Source organism: Salmo salar, chromosome 10 (assembly GCF_965601325.2).
Source record: "Salmo salar chromosome 10, fSalSal1, whole genome shotgun sequence".
NCBI lineage: Eukaryota > Metazoa > Chordata > Actinopteri > Salmoniformes > Salmonidae > Salmo > Salmo salar.
The window spans coordinates 121,667,501-121,684,034 of record NC_138300.1 but is presented as its reverse complement, the minus strand read 5'-3'; positions in this window follow the sequence as shown (position 1 = coordinate 121,684,034).

Here is a 16,534-nt window from a genome sequence, read left to right as displayed (position 1 = left end):
TTCCCTATGTAGTGCACTACTTTAGACCAGCCAAATGGCATCCTATTCCCTATGTAGTGCAGTACTTTAGACCAGCCAAATGGCATCCTATTCCCTATGTAGTGCACTACTTTAGACCAGCCAAATGGCAACCTGTTCCCTATGTAGTGCACTACTTTAGACCAGCCAAATGGCAACCTGTTCCCTATGTAGTGCACTACTTTAGACCAGCCAAATGGCAACCTGTTCCCTATGTAGTGCACTACTTTAGACCAGCCAAATGGCAACCTGTTCCCTATGTAGTGCACTACTTTAGACCAGCCAAATGGCAACCTGTTCCCTATGTAGTGCACTACTTTAGACTAGCCAAATGGCAACCTGTTCCCTATGTAGTGCACTACTTTAGACCAGCCAAATGGCATCCTATTCCCTATGTAGTGCACTCAGTCCAATGGGCCCTGATCAAAACTATTGCACTTTAAAGAGAAGATGGTGCAATTTGGTATAATTCCCCTCAGTGTACTCTGAACATTTCAGGACTCTAGGACCAATACAATGTATTCAAAATAGCTTTTGAAATGTTATAATTGTATGTTTGTTAATTTTTTTATTTTGTTATTTTTTTCAATTTCCTGAAAAGTTTCTGTTTTGGAGATGAGATGTTTTCATCAGACAGCGATGACATGGAGTGAGACACGCAGGAAAACCTTAATGGGTTAGCCTGTGATTGGAGAGGGAAATCGCCTGTGTGTGTGTGTGTGTGTGTGTGTGTGTGTGTGTGTGTGTGTGTGTGTGTGTGTGTGTGTGTGTGTGTGTGTGTGTGTGTGTGTGTGTGTGTGTGTGTGTGTGTGTGTGTGTGGTTTTAGTGGGGAGAGAAGTCTCTGTGGAAGACGCCTGTGTTTTTCTAACTCATCTGGTTCAGATTAGAACCAGCCTGCTGTCACACTGAGGGGGAGAGAAAGAGGGGTGGGGTGGGGAGGGGAGAGAAAGAGGGGTGGGGTGGGGAGGGGGAGGGGGGTAGGAGGGGAGAGAAAGAGGGGTGGGGTGGGGAGGGGAGAGAAAGAGGGGTGGGGGTGGGGGAGGGGGAGGGGGGTAGGAGGGGAGAGAAAGAGGGGTGGGGTGGGGAGGGGAGAGAAAGAGGGGTGGGGTGGGGAGGGGGAGGGGGGTAGGAGGGGAGAGAAAGAGGGGTGGGGTGGGGAGGGGGAGGGGGGTAGGAGGGGAGAGAAAGAGACTGGAGAAAGAGAGAGAGAGAAGCCCTTAAATTGAATTGAATTGTAATACCGTTGAGACACAGGATGAGAGCAGAGAGAGAGAAAAGGGACAAAAAGTTTGTGAAGGGTTAAATGTCTCTGCGAGCACCGATTAGAACATCGAGGACAGTAGAAACTACACAGGGTTTGGCACAGGGCTTAGGACCAAATAGGATTGTGTTGTGTGCCACCTGGCATCTCCATGGCCACTCACTGAACACACACACACACACGCCTAGGCTGGCCCAACGAAGCCCTGTAGGAAAACTTTCCCTTCAGAACATCCTATATTCTCTTTCTTTCTCTCCCGTAATACCTCTCCCCTCTCCACTTCTACCTCTACGGACTCCTTCTGCCTCTCCTTCTTTCTCTCTCTCTTGCCCTCTCCCTCTCTCTCCAGACCCCTCCATCTCCCTCTCTCTCCAGCTGTCCTCCCTCTCTCTTCAGCTCCCTCCCTCTCCCTCTCTCTTCAGGCCCCCCCACCCCACATCTCTTTCCAGCAACAGCTCACAAATCTTGCTGCTGTGATTACACACTGTGGTATTTCACCCAATAGATATGGGAGTTTATCAAAATTGGATTTGTTTTCGAATTCTTTGTGGATCTGTGTAATCTGAGGGAAATATGTGTCTCTAATATGGTCATATATTTGGCAGGAGGATAGGAAGTGCAGCCCAGTTTCCACCTCATTTTGTGGGCAGTGTGCACATAGCCTGTCTTCTCTTGAGAGCCAGGTCTGCCTACGGCGGCCTTTCTCAATAGCAAGGCTATGCTCACTGAGTCTGTACATAGTCAAAGCTTTGCTTAAGTTTGGGTCAGTCACAGTGGTCAGGTATTCTGCCACTGTGTACTCTCTGTTTAGGGCCAAATAGCATTCTAGTTTGCTCTGTTTATTTGTAAATTCTTTCCAATGTGTCAAGTAATTATCTTTTTGTTTCTCATCATTTGGTTGGGTCTAATTGTGTTGCTGTCCTGGGGCTCTGTGGGGTCTGTTTGTGTTTGTGAACAGAGCCCCAGGACCAGCTTGCTTAGGGGACTCTTCTCTAGGTTTATTTTCCTGTAGGTGATGGCTTTGTTATGGAAGGTTTGGGAATCGCTTCATTATCGGTGTTTGTAGAATTTAACGGCTCTTTTCTGGATTTTGATAATTAGCGGATTTAAAAAAAAAAATGTTTTATTTAACCTTTATTTAACCAGATAGGCTAGTTGAGAACAAGTTCTCACTTGCAACTGCACCTGGCCAAGATAAAGCAAAGCAGTTCGACACATACAACAACACAGAGTTACACATGGAATAAACAAATATACAATCAATAATACAGTAGAAAAATCTATAAACAACATGTGCAAATGAGGTAAGATAAGGGAGGTAAGTCAATAAATTGGCCATGGTGGCGAAGTAATTACAATATAGCAATTAAACACTGGAATGGTAGGATGTGCAGAAGATGAATGTGCAAGTAGAGATACTGGGGTGCAAAGGAGCAAGATAAATAAATAAATAGAGTATGGGGATGAGGTAGATTGGATGGGCTATTTACAGATGAGCTATGTACAGATGCAGTGATCTGTGAGCTGCTCTGACAGCTGGTGCTTAAAGCTAGTGAGGGAGATATGAGTCTCCAGCTTCAGAGATTTTTGCAGTTCGTTCCAGTCATTGGCAGCAGAGAACTGGAAGGAGAGACGGCCAAAGGAGGAATTGGCTTTGGGGGTGACCAGTGAGATATACCTGCTGGAGCGCGTGCTACGGGTGGGTGCTGCTATGGTGAACAGTGAGCTGAGATAAGGCGGGACTTTACCTAGCAGGGTCTTGTAGATGACCTGGAGCCAGTGGGTTTGGCGACGAGTATGAAGCGAGGACCAGCCAACGAGAGCATACAGGTCGCAGTGGTGGGTAGTGTATGGGGCTTTGGTGACAAAATGGATGGCACTGTGATAGACTGCATCCAGTTTGTTGAGTAGAGTGTTGGAGGCTATTTTGTAAATGACTTCGCCGAAGTCGATGATCGGTAGGATGGTCAGTTTTACGAGGGTATGTTTGGCAGCATGAGTGAAAGATGCTTTGTTGCGAAATAGGAAGCCGATTCTAGATTTAATTTTGGATTGGAGATGCTTAATGTGAGTCTGGAAGGAGAGTTTACAGTCTAGCCAGACACCTAGGTATTTGTAGTTGTCCACATATTCTAAGTCAGAACCGTCCAGAGTAGTGATGCTGGACGGGCGGGCAGGTGCAGGCAGCGAACGGTTGAAGAGCATGCATTTAATTCTGCTCTGCATGCATTATTTGGTGTTCTACATTATACACTGAGGATATTTTTGCAGAATTCTGCATGCAGAGTCTCAATTTGGTGTTTGTCCCATTCTGTGAATTATTGGTTAGTGAGCGGACCCCAGACCTCACAACCATAAAGGGCAATGGGTTGTATAACTGATTCAAGTATTTTTAGCCAGATCCTAATTGGGATGTCAAATTGTATGTTCCTTTTGATAGCGTAGAAGTCCCTTCTTGCCCTGTCTCTCAGATCAGCCACCTCCATCTGTTCTGCCCTCACCCTCAGTCACTCTCTCCAGCTCTTCCTTCTCCCTTTCTCTCGCTCTCCACCCCCTCCTTCTCCCTCTCTCGCTCCAGCCCCTCCTTCTCCCTCTCTCCCTTTCTCGCTCCAGCCCCTCCTTCTCCCTCTCGCTCTCCACCCCCCTCCTTCTTCCTTTCTCTCTCCAGCTCCTCCTTCTCCCTCTCTCCCTCTCTCGCTCCAGCCCCTCCTTCTCCCTCTCTCCCTCTCTCTCTCCAGCCCCTCCTTCTCCCTCTCTCCCTCTCTCTCTCCAGCCCCTCCTTCTCCCTCTCTCTCTCCAGCTCCTCCTTCTCCCTCTCTCACTCCAGCCCCTCCTTCTCCCTCTCTCTCGCTCTCCAGCCCCTCTGTCACGGGCGACGTATGAATTGGACCAAAACGCAGCGGGAATGTGAATACTCATCTTCTTTTAATGAAGGAAAACGTAAACACTTAACAAAACAACAAACATCGACGAGAAACAGTCCTGTCAGGTGCAACAAACACTAAACAGGAAACAACTACCCACAAAAACCCCATGAAAAACACCCCTACTAAATAGGACCTTCAATTAGAGGCAACGAGGAGCAGCTGCTTCCAATTGAAGGTCAACCCAATAAACACCACATAGAAATAGACATACTAGAACTAACATAGAAATAGACTAACAAAGAACATAGCCCAACATACCCCGAAACACTCTAAACAAACACACCCTGCCACGCCCTGACCAAACTACAATAACAAACAACCTATTTTACTGGTCAGGACGTGACAGTACCCCCCCCCCCCCCCCCCAAAGGTGCAGACCCCGGAAGCACCTCACACAAAAATAAACACAAAAAAAATAAACCCCAAAACAAACAATAATCCTAACTGAAGGGAGGAAAGGGAGGCTACACCCCCCCTCCCCAACCTCCTACTACGGAGGTGGCTCAGGCTCCGGCCTTACTCCCCAACCTAACCTGTCCACCCCCGCTAAATGCTTATTATATTTTACCCATCCCGAAGTCTCTGGGCTATGGCGCATCGCTGGAGACCTCGGGCTAATGCGCGTCGCTGGAGACCTCGGACTGGAGGGCGACTCTGGGAGCTCCGGACTGGAGGGCGACTCTGGTTGCACCGGTTCCGGACTTTGGGCCGTCTCTGCTGGTTCCGAACTGTGGGCCGTCTCTGCTGGCTCCGTCTCTGCTGGCTCCGGACTGTAGGCCGTCTCTGCTGGCTCCGGACTGTGGGCCGTCTCTGCTGGCTCCGGACTGTGGGCCAACTCTGGACGGGGCACTGTTGCCGGACACTCTGGACGGGGCACTGTTGCCGGACACTCTGGACGGGGCACTGTTGCCGGACACTCTGGACGAGGCACTGTTGCCGGACACTCTGGACGAAGCACTGTTGCCGGACACTCTGGACGAGGCACTGTTGCCGGACACTCTGGACGGGGCACTATTGCCGGACACTCTGGACGAGGCACTGTTGCCGGACACTCTGGACGGGGCACTGTTGCCGGACACTCTGGACGGGGCACTGTTGCCGGACACTCTGGACGGGGCACTGTTGCCGGACACTCTGGATAGGGCACTGTCGTCCGGAAGCTCTGAACGGGGACTGCGCACTGGAGGCCTGGTGCGTGGTGCTGGCTTTGGAGGCGCCAGACTAGAGACACGCACCTCAGGGCTAGTACGAGGAGCAGGAACTGGATACACCGGGCCATGAGTAGGCACTGGAGGTCTGGAGCGCAGAGCCTGCACAACCCGTCCTGGCTGGATGGTAATAATAGCCCTGCACGAGCGGAGTACTGGCACAGGGCGAACTGGGCTGTGCAGGGGCCTGATGGTTGCCGTGCGTAGAGCAGGCGTAGGGGAGCCTGGGCCTAGGAGGCGCACTGGTGGCCAGATGCGCTGCACAGGCATACTCCTTCCAGGCTGGATGCCCACTCTAGCACAGCACTTGCGAGGGGCTGGGATCGCTCGCACCGGACTGTGCGTGCGCATGGGCGAGATCGTGCGCACTTCCGCATACACCGGCGCTCTCCTCTCCACACGCTCCCCATAATAAGCACGGGGAGTTGGCTCAGGGTTCACCCTTGGCCCAGCCAAACTACCCGTGTGCCCCCCCCCGCTGCACAGGCATCTCCTTCCAGGCTGGATGCCCACTCTAGCACAAGCACTTGCGAGGGGGCTGGGATCGCTCGCACCGGACTGTGCGTGCGCATGGGCGAGATCGTGCGCACTTCCGCATACACCGGCGCTCTCCTCTCCACACGCTCCCCATAATAAGCACGGGGAGTTGGCTCAGGGTTCACCCTTGGCCCAGCCAAACTACCCGTGTGCCCCCCCCCAAAACAATTATTGGGGGTGCCTCTCAGGCTTCCTTGCCAGCCGTGTTCCCGCATAGCGTCCCCGGTCCTCTCCAGCCTTCCTCCATGGTGACTCACCCGCCAGTATCTCCTCTCTCCTGGCTGCCTCCACCTGTTCCCATGGGAGGCGATCCCTTCCGGCCAGGATCTCTTCCCACGTGTAGGATATCTTGCCGTCCAGGATGTCCTCCCATGTCCAGTCCTCTTTACAGCTCTGCTGCCGCTCCTTCCTCCACTGCTTGGTCCGTTGGTGGTGGGTAGTTCTGTCACGGGCGTCGTATGAATTGGACCAAAACGCAGCGGGAATGTGAATACTCATCTTCTTTTGCTTTGCTTGCTGTTTGGGGTTTTAGGCTGGGTTTCTGTACAGCACTTTGAGATATCAGCTGATGTACGAAGGGCTATATAAATACATTTGATTTGATTTGATTTGAAGGTAAACGTAAACACTTAACAAAACAACAAACATCGACGAGAAACAGTCCTGTCAGGTGCAACAAACACTAAACAGGAAACAACTACCCACAAATCCCATAGAAAAAAACACCCCTACTAAATAGGACCTTCAATTAGAAGCAACGAGGAGCAGCTGCTTCCAATTGAAGGTCAACCCAATAAACACCACATAGAAATAGACATACTAGAACTAACATAGAAATAGACTAACAAAGAACATAGCCCAACAAACCCCGAAACACTCTAAACAAACACACCCTGCCACGCCCTGACCAAACTACAATAACAAACAACCTCTTTTACTGGTCAGGGCGTGACACCCTCCTTCTCTCTCTCTCGCTCCATCCCCTCCTTCTCTCTCTCTCGCTCTCCATCCCCTCCTTCTCCTTCTCTCTCTCTCGCTCCATCCCCTCCTCTCTCTCTCCGCTCTCCAGCCCCTCTCCTCTCTCGCTCCATCCCCTCCTTCTCCCTCTCTCTCTCTCTCGCTCCATCCCCTCCTTCTCTCTCTCTCTCTCCATCCCTCCTTCTCTCTCTCTCTCCATCCCCTCCTTCTCTCTCTCTCTCTCTCGCTCCATCCCCTCCTTCTCTCTCTCTCTCCATCCCTCCTTCTCTCTCTCTCTCCATCCCCTCCTTCTCCCGCTCTCTCTCTCTCCATCCCCTCCTTCTCCCTCTCTCGCTCTCCAGCCCCTCCTTCTCCCTCTCTCTCTCTCGCTCCATCCCCTCCTTCTCTCTCTCTCTCTCCATCCCTCCTTCTCTCTCTCTCTCTCCATCCCCTCCTTCTCTCTCTCTCTCTCGCTCCAGCCCCCTCCTTCTCTCTCTCTCTCGCTCTCCAGCCCCTCCTTCTCCCTCTCTCTCTCTCGCTCCATCCCCTCCTTCTCTCTCTCTCTCTCGCTCCAGCCCCCTCCTTCTCTCTCTCTCTCTCCATCCCCTCCTTCTCTCTCTCGGTCCAGCTCCTCCTTCTCCCGCTCTCTCTCTCTCTCCATCCCCTCCTTCTCTCTCTCTCTTTCCATCCCCTCCTTCTCCCTCTCTCTCGCTCCAGCCCCCTCCTTCTCTCTCTCTCTCTCCATCCCCTCCTTCTATCTCTCTCGCTCCATCCCCTCCTTCTCCCTCTCTCTCTCTCTCTCTCCATCCCCTCCTTCTCTCTCTCGCTCCAGCCCCCTCCACCTGTGTCTGTCACCAACACTCCACTGTATGGTTAATGTCCTCCAGATGAATGCTTACTGTAATATCTGATTCTGTGGTTAATTATGCCTGAAAAAAAAAAGGAGTTGCTCACCTTTCAAACATCCACATTTTCACCACATTCTTGTCGGGCATTCGCCTTTTTTTTATACCGCCATTGTTTGCCTCAACTGAGCAAGAGACATTCAACTTTGACCCTGTTGTTTCGATCGTTGTCATGGTAACTGGACTGAGAGACAGGATTTATATACGCATATCAAATGTGTGAGAGCGAGCTCTCAATCTGACAGAGATGCACTGGTTTCATTTCTTCACATTCACAACAGTAAGTTAGCAGATCGCCAATACTTGTAAATAATTAGTCAATAAGACCTTGCAATGTGTACATTTTCCTGTTAAGGTGGATTAAAAAGTTGGCTAAACATTACAGTTAACCCATCAGAGGCGAAGCCCTTTCTAAACTGAAGGGAGGGGTAGGGGGTTCTACTATACTGTATGGAAAGGTTTTACATACCAGGGATCATTTAGCTATTTGACTTAGAATTGTATGACCCCTTGAAGTATCAACAAAATATATAAACAAATATTTGATAAAAAATGTTTTGGGGGGCCTTACTGCTATTAGCCCATAGAAACACATTGAATAACAGATTACTGCTATTAGCCCATAGAAACACATTGAACAACAGATTACTGCTATTAGCCCATAGAAACACATTGAATAACAGATTACTGCTATTAGCCCATAGAAACACATTGAATAACAGATTACTGCTATTAGCCCATAGAAACACATTGAATAACAGATTACTGCTATTAGCCCATAGAAACACATTGAATAACAGATTACTGCTATTAGCCCATAGAAACACATTGAATAACAGATTACTGCTATTAGCCCATAGAAACACATTGAATAACAGATTACTGCTATTAGCCCATAGAAACACATTGAATAACAGATTACTGCTATTAGCCCGTAGAAACACATTGAATAACAGATTACTGCTATTAGCCCGTAGAAACACATTGAATAACAGATTACTGCTATTAGCCCATAGAAACACATTGAATAACAGATTACTGCTATTAGTCCATAGAAACACATTGAATAACAGATTACTGCTATTAGCCCATAGAAACACATTGAATAACAGATTACTGCTATTAGCCCATAGAAACACATTGAATAACAGATTACTGCTATTAGCCCATAGAAACACATTGAATAACAGATTACTGCTATTAGCCCATAGAAACACATTGAATAACAGATTACTGCTATTAGTCCATAGAAACACATTGAATAACAGATTACTGCTATTAGCCCATAGAAACACATTGAATAACAGATTACTGCTATTAGCCCATAGAAACACATTGAATAACAGATTACTGCTATTAGCCCATAGAAACACATTGAATAACAGATTACTGCTATTAGCCCATAGAAACACATTGAACAACAGATTACTGCTATTAGTCCATAGAAACACATTGAATAACAGATTACTGCTATTAGCCCATAGAAACACATTGAATAACAAATTACTGCTATTAGCCCATAGAAACACATTGAATAACAGATTACTGCTATTAGCCCATAGAAACACATTGAATAACAGATTACTGCTATTAGCCCATAGAAACACATTGAATAACAGATTACTGCTAATAGCCCGTAGAAACACATTAAATAACAGATTACTGCTATTAGCCCATAGAAACACATTGAATAACAGATTACTGCTATTAGCCCATAGAAACACATTGAATAACAGATTACTGCTATTAGCCCATAGAAACACATTGAATAACAGATTACTGCTATTAGCCCATAGAAACACATTGAATAACAGATTACTGCTATTAGCCCATAGAAACACATTAAATAACAGATTACTGCTATTAGCCATAGAAACGCATTGAATAACAGATTACTGCTATTAGCCCATAGAAACACATTAAATAACAGATTACTGCTATTAGCCCATAGAAACACATTGAATAACAGATTACTGCTATTAGCCCATAGAAACACATTGAATAACAGATTACTGCTATTAGCCCATAGAAACACATTGAATAACAGATTACTGCTATTAGCCCATAGAAACACATTGAATAACAGATTACTGCTATTAGCCCATAGAAACACATTGAATAACAGATTACTGCTATTAGCCCATAGAAACACATTGAATAACAGATTACTGCTATTAGCCCATAGAAACACATTAAATAACAGATTACTGCTATTAGCCCATAGAAACACATTGAATAACAGATTACTGCTATTAGCCCATAGAAACACATTGAATAACAGATTACTGCTATTAGCCCATAGAAACACATTGAATAACAGATTACTGCTATTAGCCCATAGAAACACATTGAATAACAGATTACTGCTATTAGCCCATAGAAACACATTGAATAACAGATTACTGCTATTAGCCCATAGAAACACATTGAATAACAGATTACTGCTATTAGCCCATAGAAACACATTGAATAACAGATTACTGCTATTAGCCCATAGAAACACATTGAATAACAGATTACTGCTATTAGCCCATAGAAACACATTGAATAACAGATTACTGCTATTAGCCCATAGAAACACATTGAATAACAGATTACTGCTATTAGCCCATAGAAACACATTGAATAACAGATTACTGCTATTAGCCCATAGAAACACATTGAATAACAGATTACTGCTATTAGCCCATAGAAACACATTGAATAACAGATTACTGCTATTAGCCCATAGAAACACATTGAATAACAGATTACTGCTATTAGCCCATAGAAACACATTGAATAACAGATTACTGCTATTAGCCCATAGAAACACATTGAATAACAGATTACTGCTATTAGCCCATAGAAACACATTGAATAACAGATTACTGCTATTAGCCCATAGAAACACATTGAATAACAGATTACTGCTATTAGCCCATAGAAACACATTGAATAACAGATTACTGCTATTAGCCCATAGAAACACATTGAATAACAGATTACTGCTATTAGCCCATAGAAACACATTGAATAACAGATTACTGCTATTAGCCCATAGAAACACATTGAATAACAGATTACTGCTATTAGCCCATAGAAACACATTGAATAACAGATTACTGCTATTAGCCCATAGAAACACATTGAATAACAGATTACTGCTATTAGCCCATAGAAACACATTGAATAACAGATTACTGCTATTAGCCCATAGAAACACATTGAATAACAGATTACTGCTATTAGCCCATAGAAACACATTGAATAACAGATTACTGCTATTAGCCCATAGAAACACATTGAATAACAGATTACTGCTATTAGCCCATAGAAACACATTGAATAACAGATTACTGCTATTAGCCCATAGAAACACATTGAATAACAGATTACTGCTATTAGCCCATAGAAACACATTGAATAACAGATTACTGCTATTAGCCCATAGAAACACATTGAATAACAGATTACTGCTATTAGCCCATAGAAACACATTGAATAACAGATTACTGCTATTAGCCCATAGAAACACATTGAATAACAGATAGTCCTCACTGCTATTAGCCCATAGAAACACATTGAATAACAGATAGTCCTCACTGCTATTAGCCCATAGAAACACATTGAATAACAGATAGTCCTCACTGCTATTAGCCCATAGAAACACATTGAATAACAGATTACTGCTATTAGCCCATAGAAACACATTGAATAACAGATTACTGCTATTAGCCCATAGAAACACATTGAATAACAGATTACTGCTATTAGCCCATAGAAACACATTGAATAAGAGATTACTGCTATTAGCCCATAGAAACACATTGAATAACAGATTACTGCTATTAGCCCATAGAAACACATTGAATAACAGATTACTGCTATTAGCCCGTAGAAACACATTGAATAACAGATTACTGCTATTAGCCCATAGAAACACATTGAATAACAGATTACTGCTATTAGCCCATAGAAACACATTGAATAACAGATTACTGCTATTAGCCCATAGAAACACATTGAATAACAGATTACTGCTATTAGCCCATAGAAACACATTGAATAACAGATTACTGCTATTAGCCCATAGAAACACATTGAATAACAGATTACTGCTATTAGCCCATAGAAACACATTGAATAACAGATTACTGCTATTAGCCCATAGAAACACATTGAATAACAGATTACTGCTATTAGCCCATAGAAACACATTGAATAACAGATTACTGCTATTAGCCCATAGAAACACATTGAATAACAGATTACTGCTATTAGCCCATAGAAACACATTGAATAACAGATTACTGCTATTAGCCCATAGAAACACATTGAATAACAGATTACTGCTATTAGCCCATAGAAACACATTGAATAACAGATAGTCCTCACTGCTATTAGCCCATAGAAACACATTGAATAACAGATAGTCCTCACTGCTATTAGCCCATAGAAACACATTGAATAACAGATAGTCCTCACTGCTATTAGCCCATAGAAACACATTGAATAACAGATAGTCCTCACTGCTATTAGCCCATAGAAACACATTGAATAACAGATTACTGCTATTAGCCCATAGAAACACATTGAATAACAGATTACTGCTATTAGCTCATAGAAACACATTGAATAACAGATTACTTGCTATTAGCCCATAGAAACACATTGAATAACAGATTACTGCTATTAGCCCATAGAAACACATTGAATAACAGATTACTGCTATTAGCCCATAGAAACACATTGAATAACAGATTACTGCTATTAGCCCATAGAAACACATTGAATAACAGATTACTGCTATTAGCCCATAGAAACACATTGAATAACAGATTACTGCTATTAGCCCATAGAAACACATTGAATAACAGATTACTGCTATTAGCCAATAGAAACACATTGAATAACAGATTACTGCTATTAGCCCATAGAAACACATTGAATAACAGATTACTGCTATTAGCCCATAGAAACACATTGAATAACAGATTACTGCTATTAGCCCATAGAAACACATTGAATAACAGATTACTGCTATTAGCCCATAGAAACACATTGAATAACAGATTACTGCTATTAGCCCATAGAAACACATTGAATAACAGATTACTGCTATTAGCCCATAGAAACACATTGAATAACAGATTACTGCTATTAGCCCATAGAAACACATTGAATAACAGATTACTGCTATTATCCCATAGAAACACATTGAATAACAGATTACTGCTATTAGAACATAGAAACACATTGAATAAGAGATTACTGCTATTAGCCCATAGAAACACATTGAATAACAGATTACTGCTATTAGCCCATAGAAACACATTGAATAACAGATTACTGCTATTAGCCCGTAGAAACACATTGAATAACAGATTACTGCTATTAGCCCATAGAAACACATTGAATAACAGATTACTGCTATTAGCCCATAGAAACACATTGAATAACAGATTACTGCTATTAGCCCATAGAAACACATTGAATAACAGATTACTGCTATTAGCCCATAGAAACACATTGAATAACAGATTACTGCTATTAGCCCATAGAAACACATTGAATAACAGATTACTGCTATTAGCCCATAGAAACACATTGAATAACAGATTACTGCTATTAGCCCATAGAAACACATTGAATAACAGATTACTGCTATTAGCCCATAGAAACACATTGAATAACAGATTACTGCTATTAGCCCATAGAAACACATTGAATAACAGATTACTGCTATTAGCCCATAGAAACACATTGAATAACAGATTACTGCTATTAGCCCATAGAAACACATTGAATAACAGATTACTGCTATTAGCCCATAGAAACACATTGAATAACAGATAGTCCTCACTGCTATTAGCCCATAGAAACACATTGAATAACAGATAGTCCTCACTGCTATTAGCCCATAGAAACACATTGAATAACAGATAGTCCTCACTGCTATTAGCCCATAGAAACACATTGAATAACAGATAGTCCTCACTGCTATTAGCCCATAGAAACACATTGAATAACAGATTACTGCTATTAGCCCATAGAAACACATTGAATAACAGATTACTGCTATTAGCTCATAGAAACACATTGAATAACAGATTACTGCTATTAGCCCATAGAAACACATTGAATAACAGATTACTGCTATTAGCCCATAGAAACACATTGAATAACAGATTACTGCTATTAGCCCATAGAAACACATTGAATAACAGATTACTGCTATTAGCCCATAGAAACACATTGAATAACAGATTACTGCTATTAGCCCATAGAAACACATTGAATAACAGATTACTGCTATTAGCCCATAGAAACACATTGAATAACAGATTACTGCTATTAGCCCATAGAAACACATTGAATAACAGATTACTGCTATTAGCCCATAGAAACACATTGAATAACAGATTACTGCTATTAGCCCATAGAAACACATTGAATAACAGATTACTGCTATTAGCCCATAGAAACACATTGAATAACAGATTACTGCTATTAGCCCATAGAAACACATTGAATAACAGATTACTGCTATTATCCCATAGAAACACATTGAATAACAGATTACTGCTATTAGCCCATAGAAACACATTGAATAACAGATTACTGCTATTAGCCCATAGAAACACATTGAATAACAGATTACTGCTATTAGCCCATAGAAACACATTGAATAACAGATTACTGCTATTAGCCCATAGAAACACATTGAATAACAGATTACTGCTATTAGCCCATAGAAACACATTGAATAACAGATTACTGCTATTAGCCCATAGAAACACATTGAATAACAGATTACTGCTATTAGCCCATAGAAACACATTGAATAACAGATTACTGCTATTAGCCCATAGAAACACATTGAATAACAGATTACTGCTATTAGCCCATAGAAACACATTGAATAACAGATTACTGCTATTAGCCCATAGAAACACATTGAATAACAGATTACTGCTATTAGCCCATAGAAACACATTGAATAACAGATTACTGCTATTAGCCCATAGAAACACATTGAATAACAGATTACTGCTATTAGCCCATAGAAACACATTGAATAACAGATTACTGCTATTAGCCCATAGAAACACATTGAATAACAGATTACTGCTATTAGCCCATAGAAACACATTGAATAACAGATAGTCCTTACTGTTATTAGCCCATAGAAACACATTGAATAACAGATAGTCCTTACTGCTATTAGCCCATAGAAACACATTGAATAACAGATTACTGCTATTAGCCCATAGAAACACATTGAATAACAGATTACTGCTATTAGCCCATAGAAACACATTGAATAACAGATTACTGCTATTAGCCCATAGAAACACATTGAATAACAGATTACTGTTATTAGCCCATAGAAACACATTGAATAACAGATTACTGCTATTAGCCCATAGAAACACATTGAATAACAGATTACTGCTATTAGCCCATAGAAACACATTGAATAACAGATTACTGCTATTAGCCCATAGAAACACATTGAATAACAGATTACTGCTATTAGCCCATAGAAACACATTGAATAACAGATTACTGCTATTAGCCCATAGAAACACATTGAATAACAGATTACTGCTATTAGCCCATAGAAACACATTGAATAACAGATTACTGCTATTAGCCCATAGAAACACATTGAATAACAGATTACTGCTATTAGCCCATAGAAACACATTGAACAACAGATTACTGCTATTAGCCCATAGAAACACATTGAATAACAGATTACTGCTATTAGCCCATAGAAACACATTGAATAACAGATTACTGCTATTAGCCCATAGAAACACATTGAATAACAGATTACTGCTATTAGCCCATAGAAACACATTGAATAACAGATTACTGCTATTAGCCCATAGAAACACATTGAATAACAGATTACTGCTATTAGCCCATAGAAACACATTGAATAACAGATTACTGCTATTAGCCCATAGAAACACATTGAATAACAGATTACTGCTATTAGCTCATAGAAACACATTGAATAACAGATTACTGCTATTAGCCCATAGAAACACATTGAATAACAGATTACTGCTATTAGCCCATAGAAACACATTGAATAACAGATTACTGCTATTAGCCCATAGAAACACATTGAATAACAGATTACTGCTATTAGCCCATAGAAACACATTGAATAACAGATTACTGCTATTAGCCCATAGAAACACATTGAATAACAGATTACTGCTATTATCCCATAGAAACACATTGAATAACAGATTACTGCTATTAGCCCATAGAAACACATTGAATAACAGATTACTGCTATTAGCCCATAGAAACACATTGAATAACAGATAGTCCCCAAAAACATATGGAAACAAAGCCTGTTCTGAATTGTCTTATTTTTGAGAACAAAGATCAGGAAACATATGTTGTTGTTTTTTTTTTTTTTTCATGTATTTAACCCCTTATCCTTGAGTCTGAACAGCAGTGTGTGTGTGTGTGTGTGTGTGTGTGTGTGTGTGTGTGTGTGTGTGTGTGTGTGTGTGTGTGTGTGTGTGTGTGTGTGTGTAGTAATGAGCGGAACCTGGCACAGAGAGCATGGAAAGGAAGTCTTTACGTACTAACCAGGAAGGAAGTCTTTACGTACTAACCAGGAAGGAAGTCTTTACGTACTAACCAGGAAGGAAGTCTTTACGTACTAACCAGGAAGGAAGTCTTTACGTACTAACCAGGAAGGAAGTCTT